Below are 15,618 nucleotides of genomic sequence, written 5' to 3'. Positions count from 1 at the left end.
CTTTTTTTAGATGGAGCCTAAGCAACCACTGTCACGTGACCCTTTAGCCCCATGGCTCGCAGTGGGGATTGGGGGGGGGTCTGTACTAGGGGGTACTAGGGGGTGGGAGGGAGATCTATACTACGTAGATTTGGGGATTGATTGCCACCATAGATTAGTTACCCCCATTACAGTGTCACCATAGATCAGTTGCGCCATCACAATGTCCCCATAGATTAATTCCCCATCACAGTGCCACCATGGATCAGTTGCCCCATCACAGTGTCCCCATAGATTATTTGCCTCACCACAGTGTCCCCATAGATCAGTTGCCCCATCACAGTGTCCCCATAGATTATTTGCCTCACCACAGTGTCCCCATAGATCAGTTGCCCCATCATAGTGTCCGGATAGATTATTTGCCCTCATCACAGTGTCCCCATAGATTAGTTGCCTCATCACAGTGCCACCATAGATGAATTGCCCCATCAGAATGGCCCCGTAGATAAGTTGCCCCATCTCACTACCCTCATAGATCAGTTGCCCCCATCACAGTGTCCCCATAGATCAGTTGCCTCAGCAGAATGGCCCCATAGATTAGTGTCCCCATAGATTAGTTGCCCTTATTACAATGTCCCCATAGATTAGTTGCCCCATCACAGTATCCCAATAGATCAGTTGCCGCATTACAGTGTCCCCATAGATGAGTTGCCCCGGCAGAATGGCCCCATAGATTAGTTGCCCCATCACAGTGCTCAGTGTACCTGTAGGAGAAGTCCGTGTGGCCTGGGAGGAGAAATGTGCTGCAGGACATGCAGCACACATGAAACGTAGTTGGTTGCTAGGGATGCCAGAATCCCTAGCAACCAATGGCTGCTGCTCACTGACACAGGACTTGTGAAGTGAAGGCTCTATGAACCTATGGGCCTGTATGAGAGGTGGAGCCAGGGACAATATGTGGGAGGAGACTCATCTAGTCTAGTATGAAGGAAGATAGGAGGATTCAGGCTGAGGAGTGGGTGGAGCAGAATAGTTAGGGGAAGGGCAGAGGAGTATGGTGTACTGCCTCTACTGTAGTGTTGTGGGGGAGGTGTTAGGAAAGAGAGACTGTAGCTGTCACCAGTGTCCCACCCCCCAACATAGTGCCCGAGTCATGTGACCCTTCTCCCCGCCTTATCCTGGCCCTGCTTTCAGTAGTATGGGGACACACTGTGTAAACCCCCCCCATGAACTATAGTGATAATCAAACACAAGTAAGACTGCGTTCATATCTGAGCGACACAAGAACCCCTTTTACGTATCTGAATCCTGTTATTCCAGTGCCGGGAACTAGCACACCAGCTCTCGCCGTTGTGTTTCGGGTCCTAATTGGACAGATTGATAGCAGCGCAGCCATTGGCTCCCACTGCTGACATTTAAATCCAATGACACAGGAGCCGTGTCCTGCTGTCTGTGTCAATGGATGCAGCAGCCGGACTCAGGAGCACGCCCGCATGGGTGTCCCAGGGAAACACTTTCCGGGGGGGGGGGCTTTGGGGGTACTCGATGCAGGGACGAGCCGGGAGCGCGGCTGAGGGACCCCAGAAGAGGAGGATTGGGGCCACTTTGTGCAAAACCCCTGCACAGAGGAGGTAAGAATGACATGTTTGTGATAAAAAAAAAAAAAAGAACCTTTAGTGTCCCTTTAAGTCCCGCATACCAGCTGAAAGTTAAAATAGAACTAAAGGCAAAGATTTGTATTTCATTTAGAATATAAATAATAAAATAAAAAGGGAGGGTTATAACTCCTGGCAGTTTTTTTCTGCCATCTGTGTCCCCACTGAGGAGATTTCCCTTCACTTCCTGTCCCATAGCCTAAACAGGAAGTGAGAGAAATCCCCCAAAGTAATGGAATCCCTGGTTGTCACCAGAACTTGTGTCTCCATTGGAAGATTTCCCCTCTATTCCTGTTCTGGGGGCATTGGGATTTTCTTTCACTTATGGTAAACATGAAAAATAGAGGGGATGAATCTCCCTACTGGGGGCACAGACAGCAATAAAAACCTGACACGTGTCCCTCTCCAACCTATTAAAAAAAAAAAAAAAAGTTTTCATTTAGTTATACTTGAACATGTGTGTGAGAAATGGGTGAAAAAATGGTTTGGTGGTGAAAGCGTTAAAAGATTAAAGCAAAAAATGGTATGGTAGTGAGAGAGTTAAAAACAATGAAAGAGGAAGAAAACAAAACATTATTTTGACAGTGAAAGGGTTAAAAAAAGAGGGGGTGGCAGTTGAAGGGTTAAAAATGAAAGAAAAATAATTGATTTGGCAGTGAAAGGGTTAAAAGAAGGGGGGTTGGCAGTGAAAGGGTTACATGGCCATTAAATAAACAAATAAAACATACTGGAGCGCACACCACCTTTCTGAGTTCAGAAAATATAAATACATGAACTGATTTTGGGTAATAATGATGAAATTAAAGATAAGCGGGAAAGAAATGAAAATATTTCATCTGCAGGAAGGCTTTATATGATGTGATAAGGATCCATTCACAGCATAGGCGTGCGCACAGGGTGTGCCAGGTGTGCCTGGGCACACCCTAATGCCCAGGCACATCCAACACACCCCAGGGCTTTTTTGCTGCTAAAATGTGTATGTGTGAGAATTTTTTTTTTCTAAATGACACTGCTGCGAGTTAGACTATTTGTAATGGATGTGTACAACTCCTGTGGGAACTGCAGCCACTGGCTGCGGAGTAATCAGTCAGTCAGCCGCATTTTCCGATGCTGACTCTGTAGTTCCGGCTACAGCATCCCTGTCAGCTGAATATCACTCCGCCGCCAGCTGTCAGAGATAAAGCCTGTAAACTCCAGAGAGCATCGGATAATTCCTGACTGCTTACTTTACAGCTGTGGCTGCAGTCCTTACAGGAGTCACCCACCATCCTATGCCCATCCTATGCCCTGTGTGCCAGAAGACAGCTTGATAATCTCCTCTCTGATACAGCATTTGGATGAAAACTGTCTCTCTCCTCTTTGGGTTCCTATCTGGCTGAGTCGGAGCTTTCACAGCTCCAGTACAGGTGGGAGGAGCAGGAAGTGATCTCACAGTGCACCCTCGATCTCTTTCCTCCTGTCCAGGACACAGCACAGCTCTCCCTGGGGTTGATGGAAGAGCTCAGAGGACACATAGCAGCCTTTTACCTGTGAGACCTGTGAGTACTGACCTTCTCTGCCTTCCACTATACAATTCTATGCACTTTGCAGAACAGGTTTACAGAAAGAGAAAGTAACATTCTTGAACAGGTTAGGAATTCCTGGGACTTCTGAGGTGTTACATAAATGTATTCCACATACACATTATATCCTGTTAAAATGATTTTTTTTAATAACATATAATATGTGTGTGTGTATGGAATACATCTATGTAGCACCTCTGAAGTCCCAGGAATTCCTAACCTATCAAAAACTCTTATCATAATAATACAGCCCAACTCCAGGACAGTAAAAAAGTCTATCCTTGCAGTGTGTTGGGGGAGGGGAGGGGGGTAACCTCTTTCACTTACCTGACTCTAATGTCTCTTCCTTCACCCCAAAGCCATGACATTATCACATACCATACAGGGACATTAACCCTGTATGGTATGATAGGGAGGCTGGAGTGTGACCACAGCCAGTAACTTAAAGCGGAGCTCCACCTTAAAAAAAAAATATTAAAAGCCAGCAGCTACAAATACTGCAGCTGCTGACTTTTAATAAATGGACACTTGCCTGTCCAGGGCGCCCGCAATGTCGGCAGCAGATGACGAGCAATTGCTCGGTTTTCAGCTGCCCCCACCGCCATCCTCGGTCAGGGAATCAGGAAGTGAAGCGTTGCGGCTTTACTGTCGCCCTGCGCGTCTTCACTGGTCCCCATTGTGTTGTGGGAACTGTGTGTTTCCCAGACCACAACGGGTGGGGGGGGGGGGGGGGGTCAGGCATCTGCAGCTAGCTATTCCCGAAAGTGGGTGCAGATACCTGTATTATACAGGTATCTGCACCCCCCTCCACCCTGAAAGGTGCCAATTGTGGCACTGGAGGGGGGAGGAATCAGATGAGTGGAAGTTCCACTTGTTTGTGAGCTTTGTGAATTCAGCCTGGAGGCTCAGTATAGAGATCTAATAGGGACATGGAACTCCGCTTTAAGACCCCTTTCACACTAGGGTATTTTTCAGGCGTTTTAGTGCTAAAAATAGCGCCTGTAAAGTGCCTGAAAACTGCCTCCTCAGTGTGAAAGCCTGAGTGCTTTCACACAGGGGCAGTGTGCTTGCAGGACGTTAGGAAAGGTCCCGCAAGCAGCATCTTTGGGGTGGTGTGGTAGCGCTGTATACACTGCTTCTAAACCGCCCAATGCCCATTGGAATGAATTGGCAGCGCTGGCACAGCGCCTGCAAAGAGCTTTGGCAGCACCGCAACATGGCCGGTTTTAACCCTTCAGCCGCTAGCAGGAGTTATACCTCTATGCATTTATTATTTTTTAATAAAAAGTTGAACAAAGGCACTTAGTTAGGCAGGCACATAAATAGGTGGTTTTATGTACATATATGTGAGTATTTGTGTGTGTATATACAGTATATGTGTGTGTGTGTGTGTGTGTGTGTGTGTGTGTGTATATATATATATATATATATATATATATATATATATATATATAGTATACATACGCATGTGTGTTTGAGTTTTGGGGTGCACACCCTAATGCAATAGGCTGCGCACGCCTATGATTCACAGTGTTAGGCTAGGAATACAGATCTTTATTTCAGCCATGGGACTGGAAGGGTTAAATCTCAATCAAAATAACCGTCACATTAACAAAAACATGTGGAGCCATGTCCCTATTAGATCTCTATACTGAGCCTCCAGGCTGAATTCACAAAGCTCACAAACAAGGACGTGGCTCCTTTACACCAAAGGGAAACCAACCAAAGGTAGATCACCTATGGAACCCAAAAAGCCCACCAAAACGAGGAGGGCTCATACTTTTGTATGCGGCTGTGTCAAAGCCGTTTATGGATGTTTTGGCATTGACTGTAAAGTCAATGGACCATGCCAGGAGACAGAAGACTGCAGAGGTAAGTGCCGGTTCACATAGGGGCGAAGCGACCTAGTCGCCTGACAAGTCGCCTCCCGTTCTGTGCTACGGAACCGTTCTAATAGGAGCGACGCAAGTCGCTCCGACTTAGAAAAAGGTTCCTGTACTACTTTGGGGGCGACTTGGGGCGACTTGCATAGACTTCTATACAGAAGTCGTTTTGCAAGTCGCCTCAGAAGTCGTTTGCAGGTCGCCTCGCTGAGGCGACCTGCAAGTCGTGCCGCCCCTGTGTGAACCGGCACTAAGTGTTGTAGATGTTAATAGCTACAAGATAACTGAATGCTTTCATTGGAATAGTCTCTTCGTTGATGGCGGGTCACGTCCCCATATGTACACATGTATAGGGATCCCCATATATATCGATCTCCATATATACACATGTATAGGGATCCCTATATATACACAGATATAGGGATCTCCATATATACACATGTATAGGGATCCCCATATATAAACATGTATAGGGATCCCCATATATATCGATCTCCATATATACACATGTATAGGGATCCCTATATATACACAGATATACTGATCTCCATAAATACACATGTATAGGGATCCCCATATATAAACATGTATAGGGATCCCCATATATACACATGTATAGGGATCCCCATATATACACATGTATAGGGATCCCAATATGCACACTGATATAGGGATCCCCATATATAAACATGTATAGGGATCCCCATATGTACACATTTATAGGGATCCCCATATATACACATGTATAGGGATCCCCCATATGTCTCAAGACCTCCTCCTCTCAAACTCTCTCGTCTCCTCCTACCATGCTCGTCTCCAGAATTTCTCAAGAGCCTCTCCCATCCTCTGGAACTCGCTACCTCCACCTGTCCGGCTATCCCCTACTCTTGCTACCTTCAGGCGATCTCTGAAAACTCATCTCTTCAGGAAAGCCTATCACGTCTTCAACTAATCTCCTACCACTTCCATCAGCTCAATCCCCACAGTTACAACCTTTTGTACCATCTGCCCCTGCCTATTAGATTGTAAGTTCTTCTGAGCAGGGCCCTCTTAATCCTCTTGTATTTTATTGTATTGTAATTGTATTGTCTCCTTTTATATTGTAAAGCACTGCGTAAACTGTTGGCGCTATATAAATCCTGTATAATAATAATATATACACATGTATAGGGATCTCCATATATACACATGTATAGTGACAGCCAAGGACATTGCTGGCTTTTGTCCTGTAAACAGCAATCTGCAGATTTTTAAATCAAGTCAAGAAAACAGTTGGCGCTGTATACAGGGAGCCTAGTCCCCCATCCCCCCCCCCCCCTCTTAGCCTGCCAACTGACTTTTTTTTTTTAAACATTTTTGCATTTCCCTTATTACAGGCTGGGCTGATGACCTCCGTACCAACCAGGCTTTATTTTTCTCAGTAAATAGGTGCAGGTACCCCCCCCACCTTTTCAAGTCACACCTAGTCTCCACCCTCTCCCCACCTCCAATCACCATACCTCAGTTCCGCCCCTTACCCATCTCCCAGTACCGCCCCTTTAGAGAATACACAACCAAATATTTTTTGGAGCTAAGTAGTTTGTATGCCATTTGCAAATGAAAGGCAGTAAAATAGGTCACCTGCCTTTCATTTTCCCCCCAGGAAAAATAGATATCCCTAGAAAAAATAGTTGACTCCCAGCAACTATAGCTCCCCCACAGTGCCGGGACAAGGTCATCCAGTGCCCAGGGCAAAGATGCCAAACTTCGCCCCCTCTTCCTTAGGGTTAGGGTCAGGGTGCCCCCCACCCCTGCAATATACCATTGCGCCAGGGGCAGCTGCCCCTCCTGCCCACCCCTTGTCCCGGCCCTGCTCCCCCAGGAACAATAGACCCCGCATCAACAATACCCCCCCAGCTACAATAGATCTACCCTAGCAACAATAGACCCCTCCCCTCAACAGTAGATCTCTCCCATCAACAAATGACCCCCAGCAGCAATAGATCCCCAAGCAGCCAGCATCAATAGAACCTCCAGCACACCCAGCACTCCTTGTCATTATATACACTATAAAACCAAAAGTATTGGGACGCCTGCCTTTACACGCACACGAAGTTTAACAGCATCCCAGTCTCAGTCCATAGGGTTGAATATTGAGTTGGCCAAACCTTTGCAGCTATTACAGCTTCAACTCTTCTTAGAAGGCTGTCCACAAGGTATAGGAGTGTGTCTATGGGAATGTTTGATCATTCTTCCAGAAGAGCATTTGTGAGGTCAGACACTGATGTGGATGAGAAGGCCTGGCTTGCAGTCTCCGCTCTAATTCATCCCAAAGGTGATCTATCGGGTTGAGATCAGGACTCTGTGCAGGACAGTCAAGTTCCTCCACCTCAAACTCGCTCATCCATGTCTTTATGTACCTTGCTTTGTGCACTGGTGCGCAGTCATGTTGGAACAGGAAGGCAGGGGCATACCTAGAGCATTTGGCACCTGGGGCTAATCCTATATCTGGCACCCCTCCAACTTTAAAATGTAAAACACCACACTGTGCCCCCTGCATACCTCTGCACCCCCCAATATATCTTTGTCACTACTGTGTATCCTCTCTCCACAACTGCACCTCTGGACCCCTTTACATTACACAGACCCCTGCAGCTCTGGACTTCTTTACACTACACAGCGTCCCCCAACACTATCTCTGGACCCCTGCACATTACACAGCTCCCCCACCCCAGCTCGGGATCCAGCTTGGGACCACAGTACATTACACACAGCCCCCCAACTCAGGACCCCTGTATATTACACACAGCCACCCCCAGCTCCTGACCCCTGTACATTACACACAGCCCCCCAGCTCGGGACCCCTATACATTACACACAGCCCCCCCAGCTCGGGACCCCTGTACATTACACACAGCCCCTCTCCCTAGCTCAGGACCCTTGTACATTACACACAACCCCCCCCGCTCAGGACCCCTGTACATTACACACAGCCCCCCAGCTCCGGAGCCCTGTACATCACACAGCCCCCTCCCCAGCTCAGGACCCCTGTACATTACACACAGCCCCCCTCAGCTTGGGACCCCTGTACATTACACACAGCCCTCCCAGTTTAGAACTCCTGTACATTACACACAGCCCCCCCCGCTCAGGACCCCTGTACATCACACATAGCCCCCCAGCTCAGGACCCCTGTACATTACACATAGCCCCCCCAGCTCAGGACCCCTGTACATTAAACACAGCCCCCCAGCTCAGGACCCCTGTACATTACACACAGCCACCCCCAGCTCAGGACCACTGTACATTACACACAGCCCCCCTAGCTCGGGACCCCTGTACATTACACACAGCCCCTCTCCCCAGCTCAGGACCCTTGTACATTACACACAACCCCCCCCAGCTCAGGACCACTGTACATCACACAGCCCCCCTCCCCAGCTCAGGACCCCTGTACATTACACATAGCCCCCCAGATCAGGACCCCTGTACATTACACATAGCCCCCCAGCTCAGGACCCCTGCATATTACACATTGCCCCTTCCTAACTTACTGGGGCATGCATGCAGAGCTGGAGACACAGCAGCACAGAAAAGAGGGCAAGAACTGCTGGAGTTAAATTTCCATATTAACAAGCTAATGATTGGTTGCTAGGACTACCTAGCAACCAATTACCTGCTGGTTAACTTGAAAAGTCCAGCAGTTGCTGCCCGTCCTCTATTCAGAGCTGCTCACTGTCTCTCTCCCCTGGCTGCGAGCGGCAGAGTGAATCTAGTGGCCGGCCCTGGGTGTCAGTCACCCGGGTAAGGATGACTCCAGTGGCACCCTGTCACAACTCACCTCTCCCCGCCCTGACTGTCACGGTGCTGCTGCCGCTGCTGCCGCTGCTGCCGCTGCTGCCTGTGCCTGGCACCCCACTATCACTGCTTCACTCGCAGAGGGCAGGGGGGGCCGGGCTGCCCCCCGTTGGTATGCCACTGCAGGAAGGGGCCATTCCCAAACTGAAATTGTCCAAAATGTCTTAGTATGTTGACACCTTAAGAGTTCCCTTCACTGGAACTAAGGGGCCAAGCCCAATCCCTGAAAAACAACCCCGCACCATAATTCCCCTCCACCAAATGATTTGGACCAGTGCACAAAGTAAGGTCCATGAAGACATAGATGAGCGAATTTGGGGTGGAGGAACTTGATTGGCCCGCACAGAGTCCTGACCTCAACCTGATAGAACACCTTTGGGATGAATTTGTGCAGAGATTGTGAGCCAGGCCTTCTCGTCCAACATCATTGCCTGACCTCACAAATGCGCTTCTGGAGGAATAGTCAAACATTCCCACAGACACACTCCACACCTTGTAGACAGCCTTCCCAGAAGATTTGAAGCTGTTATAGCTGCAAAGGGTGTGCCAATTCAATATTGAACCCTACGGACTAAGATGCCATTAAAGTTCATGTGCGTGTAAAGGCAGGGGTCCCAATACTTTTGGTAAAATAGTTTACATTCAGTGCTCGAGGTGCGTTCCCACTGAAAAACAGCCCTGGTGCCTATCAACAAGATGGCGGCACCAACTAGCTGCCAGAAATGTCCAACGCTGCGCTCCCCGTCGCTGCCCACATAGCACATATGCATAGATGCCAAAATGTGAAGAACATTTCCAGGGACACCATTTTATTGCTGCGCATCTAGCAAGCCATTGTAGGTGGAGAATGTATTTTAATTAGGGGCGGGACACTCATTTAAAATGGGAGTGGTTCTACAACAGGCGTATCATTAAACCGATGCCATACTTTAATTGAACTGATATAAGGGAGCTGTAATTTTTATGGCTACAAACAACCAAACACATTGGTCGGAAACATGGACACTGATTCCAAGGTTCTGAACAATCTAAACCATTCATAGGCATGTGCAGGAGGTGTGCCAGGTGTGCCAGGGCACACCCTAATCACTCTTTGTGGTGCCAATTTCCCCATACTGCCTGGGCTTCTCTCCTTGTTGCCCCCCTCAGTGCTGCTGGCTTCCCTCCCCCTTTCAGGATGGAAAGTGGGGGGGGGGGTGAGGGCTAGTCAATATGTCCTTTACCAGCCCCTTCCTTTTTTAAATGAACACAGTGAACACACACACTCAATATGTTCATTCATATATGAAGCATAATAATCTGTGCTTACTATGCTTCAGTTTGTGAATGAACAGGAAGCTGCTCAGCTCAGAAGACTTCCAGTTCATTAGCTGTCCAGTGCAGCTGAGGCTGCAGAGAAAGGCATGTGTATTTGAGCTTTACTAATATATAGCATTTAAAATAACAGTATGAATCTGTCGGTGCTAAATAAATCCTGTATAGTAAAAAAATAATAATATCTATAAAACAATGATAACAAATATAGGAAATCCATACATAAATATTCCTACTACATTACTCACTGCCAGCTAACAATGCCTTTGCTTAGCTGGTCTGATGATTCACAAACTCCTGCCACAATGCACAGCCAGGCAGGTGACACCACTACTTCCTGTCACGACTTCCTTTGTGACCCACCCACTCATTTAACTATTAAAGTGCATCATCACATTGCTGAAAATACTTGTTGCCGGCTTCCTGAGTCACTGATTTTTAGTGGGTTGGCATAACTGCCAGGAAACCAGCATTTTTATGCAAAGCCCTACAATAGTCGTCCCTGTCATGTCAGGTTTTTTTTTTATTGTATCTGGTACTGGAGTTTTGAACTTTTCTCTCTATAATTGGATGTTTTATATAAAAAAAAAATTGAAATGTATGCGAAGATGCTAAATCTGATTCCTCTTTTTTATTGCAGATGAAGACAAAGACAAAGCTCACAGGGCAGGCCTGCCCCAGTGAGCGGGACCAAATGTGAAATCCACATTGAGACGCCACCAGAGTGTGATGTTCACATTGAGACACCACCAGAATGTGATGTTCACATTGAGACTCCATCAGAGTGTGACATTCACATGGAGACTCCACCACAGTGTGACTCCATCCGAACATGACATTCACATTGAGACTTCACCAGAGTTTGAAGTTCACATGGAGACTCCAACCAAAAGTTACGGTCACATTGAAACTTTACCAGAAAGTGACATTCACATTGAGACTCCACCCAAAAATGCTGTTCATGATGAGACTCTACCAGAATGTGAAGTCAGCATTGAGATTCCCTCCCCTAAGACTCTGGAGATCATCCCAATGGCATTGGAAGACTTCACATTCCATCAGTTTCTTGGAACAGGGAATTTTGCGAAGGTAAGTGACCGGATCTTTTTTGATTTAAAATATCCAACCAAAAATGTATTTTATGTTCAGGATAGAGTGGGAAAGGATTAGAACCTCTGTTGAGCCATATCGCTGTCCAGGACTCTGTTGGATTTCCCCTCACCTCCTGTCCTGCTGACGATGGTTTAAGAAAACAGAAAGTGAGAGAAAATCTGTGACAAGGAAAAAATCCCTTCCCCCTACTTTACTACCTGCCTGTGTTGCTGTTCACAGAGCTGGACATACACTTTAAAGCCCATTTAAATTAGATAAATACATTCCATGTGCATCAAAACAAAAGGTGTTTAAAAATATTTTTTTCTCTATAGCAGCTAATGCCAAAGTAGTAAAGCCTGTTCCCTGCCAGCATGCTGCAGAGTGGGGCCCTTGCTCTTTGTTGTCATCTCCCCACAGAAGTTCAACATGCCCCCTTTGATTCAGAAAATAGGGGCATGTCAAACCTCTGTAGAGAGTCCACTGCTTCCCCACAGAGAGCTGGCAAGGGACAAGCTTTTCTATTCAGGCTGTGGCTGGTTTTTAAAAAACAAACTATAAGACTTATATTGCACATATTTTAATTTGATGAGTTTGCATCAATTGACCTTCTAACTCTATAAAAGAGAGAAGGAATCAGGGCAGTGAAACGTAGTTGTAAGGACAATGGCTTCTTCATGAAGGAAGGGGTTGTAGTGAACTGTGAGGGTCTCCCCTGTCTTGGTGGATATTTTAGTGCAACAGGATGAGTGAGACTCTAGAGAGGTGTGAGAGAAGGTCCCAGAATTTCAGCAGAGCAGTTTCACCAATGTAGGCCATGTGATGAATAAAATGCAATTTTGCTAATTGTAGCTATTATTGTGCGCCCATAAATGAGGCGCTAAATGTGAATGAAGTTACCTAATTTCCTAATCCCTTCTCTCCCCTCCAGGTGGTTTTGGCATCACAACCTCCACTGACAGGCTGCTTGCTGTCAAAATTCAGGTGAAGACCAATGATGAGGATGAAGCAGGAAATGTCCTCCAGGAGAGCCGAATTCTGCAGATGGTTTATAACAGCCTATTCTGCACATGTGCGTTTGGAACCTTCCAGACAACAGTAAGTGACTCTTCTTCTTCTTCTACTTATTACACTTCTGTGGTGGGTGGGACTAAAACCTTCCAAAAGAAGCAAAGCCGAAACCAACCCTCCCCCACCTCAGTCTATCCCGACTGCATTCCCTACATGGGCCTTTAAAGGGCAAGTCACCCCACAATCTGTATATCAGTATGTTTGGCATCATGACTCACTGTACAAAGTTTTCTAAAGAAAATCTTTTTTTGGGAATCTGTTGCAAAGTTTCTTACCTGGAGATCCCGCCAAAAATAGTTACAGGCTGACAATGCTATACTATTGCCTTGCCGTTAGCACCTGTGTTGTCAGCCTGCCGTTTGCCCCCTTTCAGGTCTATCAGATAGACAAACCAACAGCCAAATAAAGGAGCTCACACAGCCGGCTGATGAGGGTTCTGCTAATTGTGAGGCAGCGGCTTAGTGTTTTCAGCCTGCAATAGGAAGTTCTGTTACTGGTAGGATCTCCAGGTGATAAAATGACAGACTCACATAAAATTACCGGCTTATGAAAATGGTATAAGGTGAGCCATAAAGGCAGTATGCAGAACATGCTGGCAAATGGATTTTGAGCTCACACACACTTTAAGAAGGCTCTTCCACATCCCAACCGGTCCAGAAATGTGCTTAGAAGACTCTCCTGTTCTCTTGAATGCGGAATTTCTTAGTTGCCCACTTTGCATGTGCAGAGATGGCAGGGAGCACTGCACTTGGGACCAGCTTATAAGCCAACAGATTTGCCTCTTGCCAATTCTAAGGAATAGCAGAACTGGCTGTGCAGTATTTTACATTCTCTTCACCTCACAGCCATCCACACGTGTCCTGGGAGGGGATGAGTGTGACGGGCTGCATAGGGACTTGCTGAACAAATCATATTTATAACCTTTATCTTTCTTTCCTCTGCAGGATAATTTATTCTTCGTCATGGAATACTTGAGAGGTGGAGACCTGATGTCATTCATATCAGCAAGGGCACCAGTAGATATTGGGACCGCAAGGTAAGACAATAAAGCACCATGATAATAGGGATGGAGTAAAACATAGTGCTATAGATAGATCACATCAAAGTGTAGTATTGTCTTAGATATGAGATAGGTAAGACAATGGGGTACCATGATAAAAAGGATGGGGTAGAACATAGTACTATAGATAGATCCTATCAAAGCCCACATTTTGCCTGGTTCTGAGCTGATTCATGATGCGGTTCATCGTCTTATGCTGTATGGTGGTATAACTCTTCTAGGAACCTTGTGTTCGGTGCACATTAGTACTCCTAAAGTTCAATTTAAATAACACTTTCACAGCTTGGATTGGACATGTTAACACACTATAGATTTATTAGTGTGCTGCAGGGCCATTCATTTTCATCGGCACCCAACACACTAAAAGAAAGCACACACATTGCAAGACATGATAACACACTACTGTGCACTGCGTCACTAAAAATGATGCATGTCAGATATTTTGTGTGTTCTGATGTATTGGCAGCCCATTTCAATAAATGAGCAGCTACCTTAACAAAATGCACTGCAGCAGAACACGAAGCTGTGAGAAGCCCTTAGGGTCCTGGCTGGTAGGCTGTCTCAGACGCTGGCTTATGATATCAGTCAAAGGCTCCATCATTAGAATCTCTACCCCTGAGTTCTCAGCTCCTCCCACAGTCATTATTTTGGATGTCAGTCTTCCAGTTGGATTTCTACCTTTGATAACATTAGGGAGAATTTAGAGGAAGTGCTGAGAGAGAGAAAGAGAGCCTGTCAACAGGGCAGAAGTCTTTGTAAATGTAATGTAAATGCCCAGAAACCAGAGAGAAGCACAGTGAAAATCTGACAAGTCACCCATTTTTCACGGAGGTAGACTGGGTTGAACTTGAGCCTGGGAAAGTGAGCCCACCATTTACTGTGGAGATGGTAAGTATATGAACCAGACATGAGTTCTGCAGATTTTATTCTCCCAGCACCTGAGTGTGCATAATCATTTCGAATAGAAAGGCCATCATTGTACATATTCTTTATTATTAATGCTTCCTCTCTTTGCAGTGCCCACGATAAACCTGGAAACACGGATGTTGATCGAAGAAATCGATGAATTGCAGGAGACCGAATTAACAGAAGAGGACCAGGAGCTTTGCTGCGGATTCTCTTTTACCTGCAGCAAATGAGGAGAAATACAAAGACCACAGGTGCCAGCTCCTGCAATAAAACCCTAGTCATCCCAGGCAAAATAAAATTAAAAAGAAACGGAAACTAAAACAAAAAACAGACAAAGTGGATTTCCAGTTAAAAATCTGGCTCTGCTATTGGAGGATACTGATCAGCACCTGTGTCCAAGAAAGCAATACCACCAGCTCTTTTTTAACAGGATTGCCACAGTTTCTTTCCTGTAGGTGTGCGTAGAACCGGCTATGAGGGGAGGTTGGAGGCCAGTAGTCCTTTTCTTCCACAGGAGTGCGTCGGACCGGCGTTGAACCAGCCATGAGGGGAGGTTTGTGGTCGGTACTTTATTTTTTGACAGGCGTGTGTTGGACCAGCTATGAGGGGAGGTTGGAGGCCAGTACATTTTTTTGCATGCATGTGTTGGACCGACTGAGAGGGGAGGTTTGAGGTTGGTTCCTTTTTTTTGACAGGCGTGTGTTGGACTGGCTATGAGGGGAGGTTGGAGGCCAGAAAAATTTTTTTTGCATGCATGTGTTGGACCAACTATGAGGGGAGGTTGAGGCTGGAAGTATTTTCTGCAGGCATGCGTTGAACCGGCTATGAGGAAAGGTTGGAGGCCGATAGCATTTTTTTTTTTTTTGCAGGTGTGTGTTAAACTGGCTATGAGGGGAGGTTGAGGCTGTTACTTTTTTTTTTTTAAAGGCTTATGTTGGACCAGCTATGAGGGGAGATTGGAGGTCGGCACATTTTTTTTTCCATGCGTGTGTTGGACCGGGTATGAGGGGAGTTGAGGCCGAAAGTCTTTTCTGCAAGAGTGCGTTGGACCGGCTATGAGGGGAGGTTTGTGGGCGGTACTTTTTTTTGACAGGCGTGTGTTGGATCGGCTATGAAAGGAGGGTGGAGGCCAGTAGTCTTTTCTGCAGGCATGCATTGGACCGGCTGTGAAGGGAGGTTGGAGGCCAGTACTTTCTTTTGGCAGGCGTGTTTGGCTGGCTATAAGGGACTTACTATGATTGCAAATACATGCAACC

The sequence above is a fragment of the Aquarana catesbeiana genome, linkage group LG12, assembly GCF_042186555.1.
Source record: "Aquarana catesbeiana isolate 2022-GZ linkage group LG12, ASM4218655v1, whole genome shotgun sequence".
NCBI lineage: Eukaryota > Metazoa > Chordata > Amphibia > Anura > Ranidae > Aquarana > Aquarana catesbeiana.
This window is presented reverse-complemented; position numbering follows the sequence as displayed.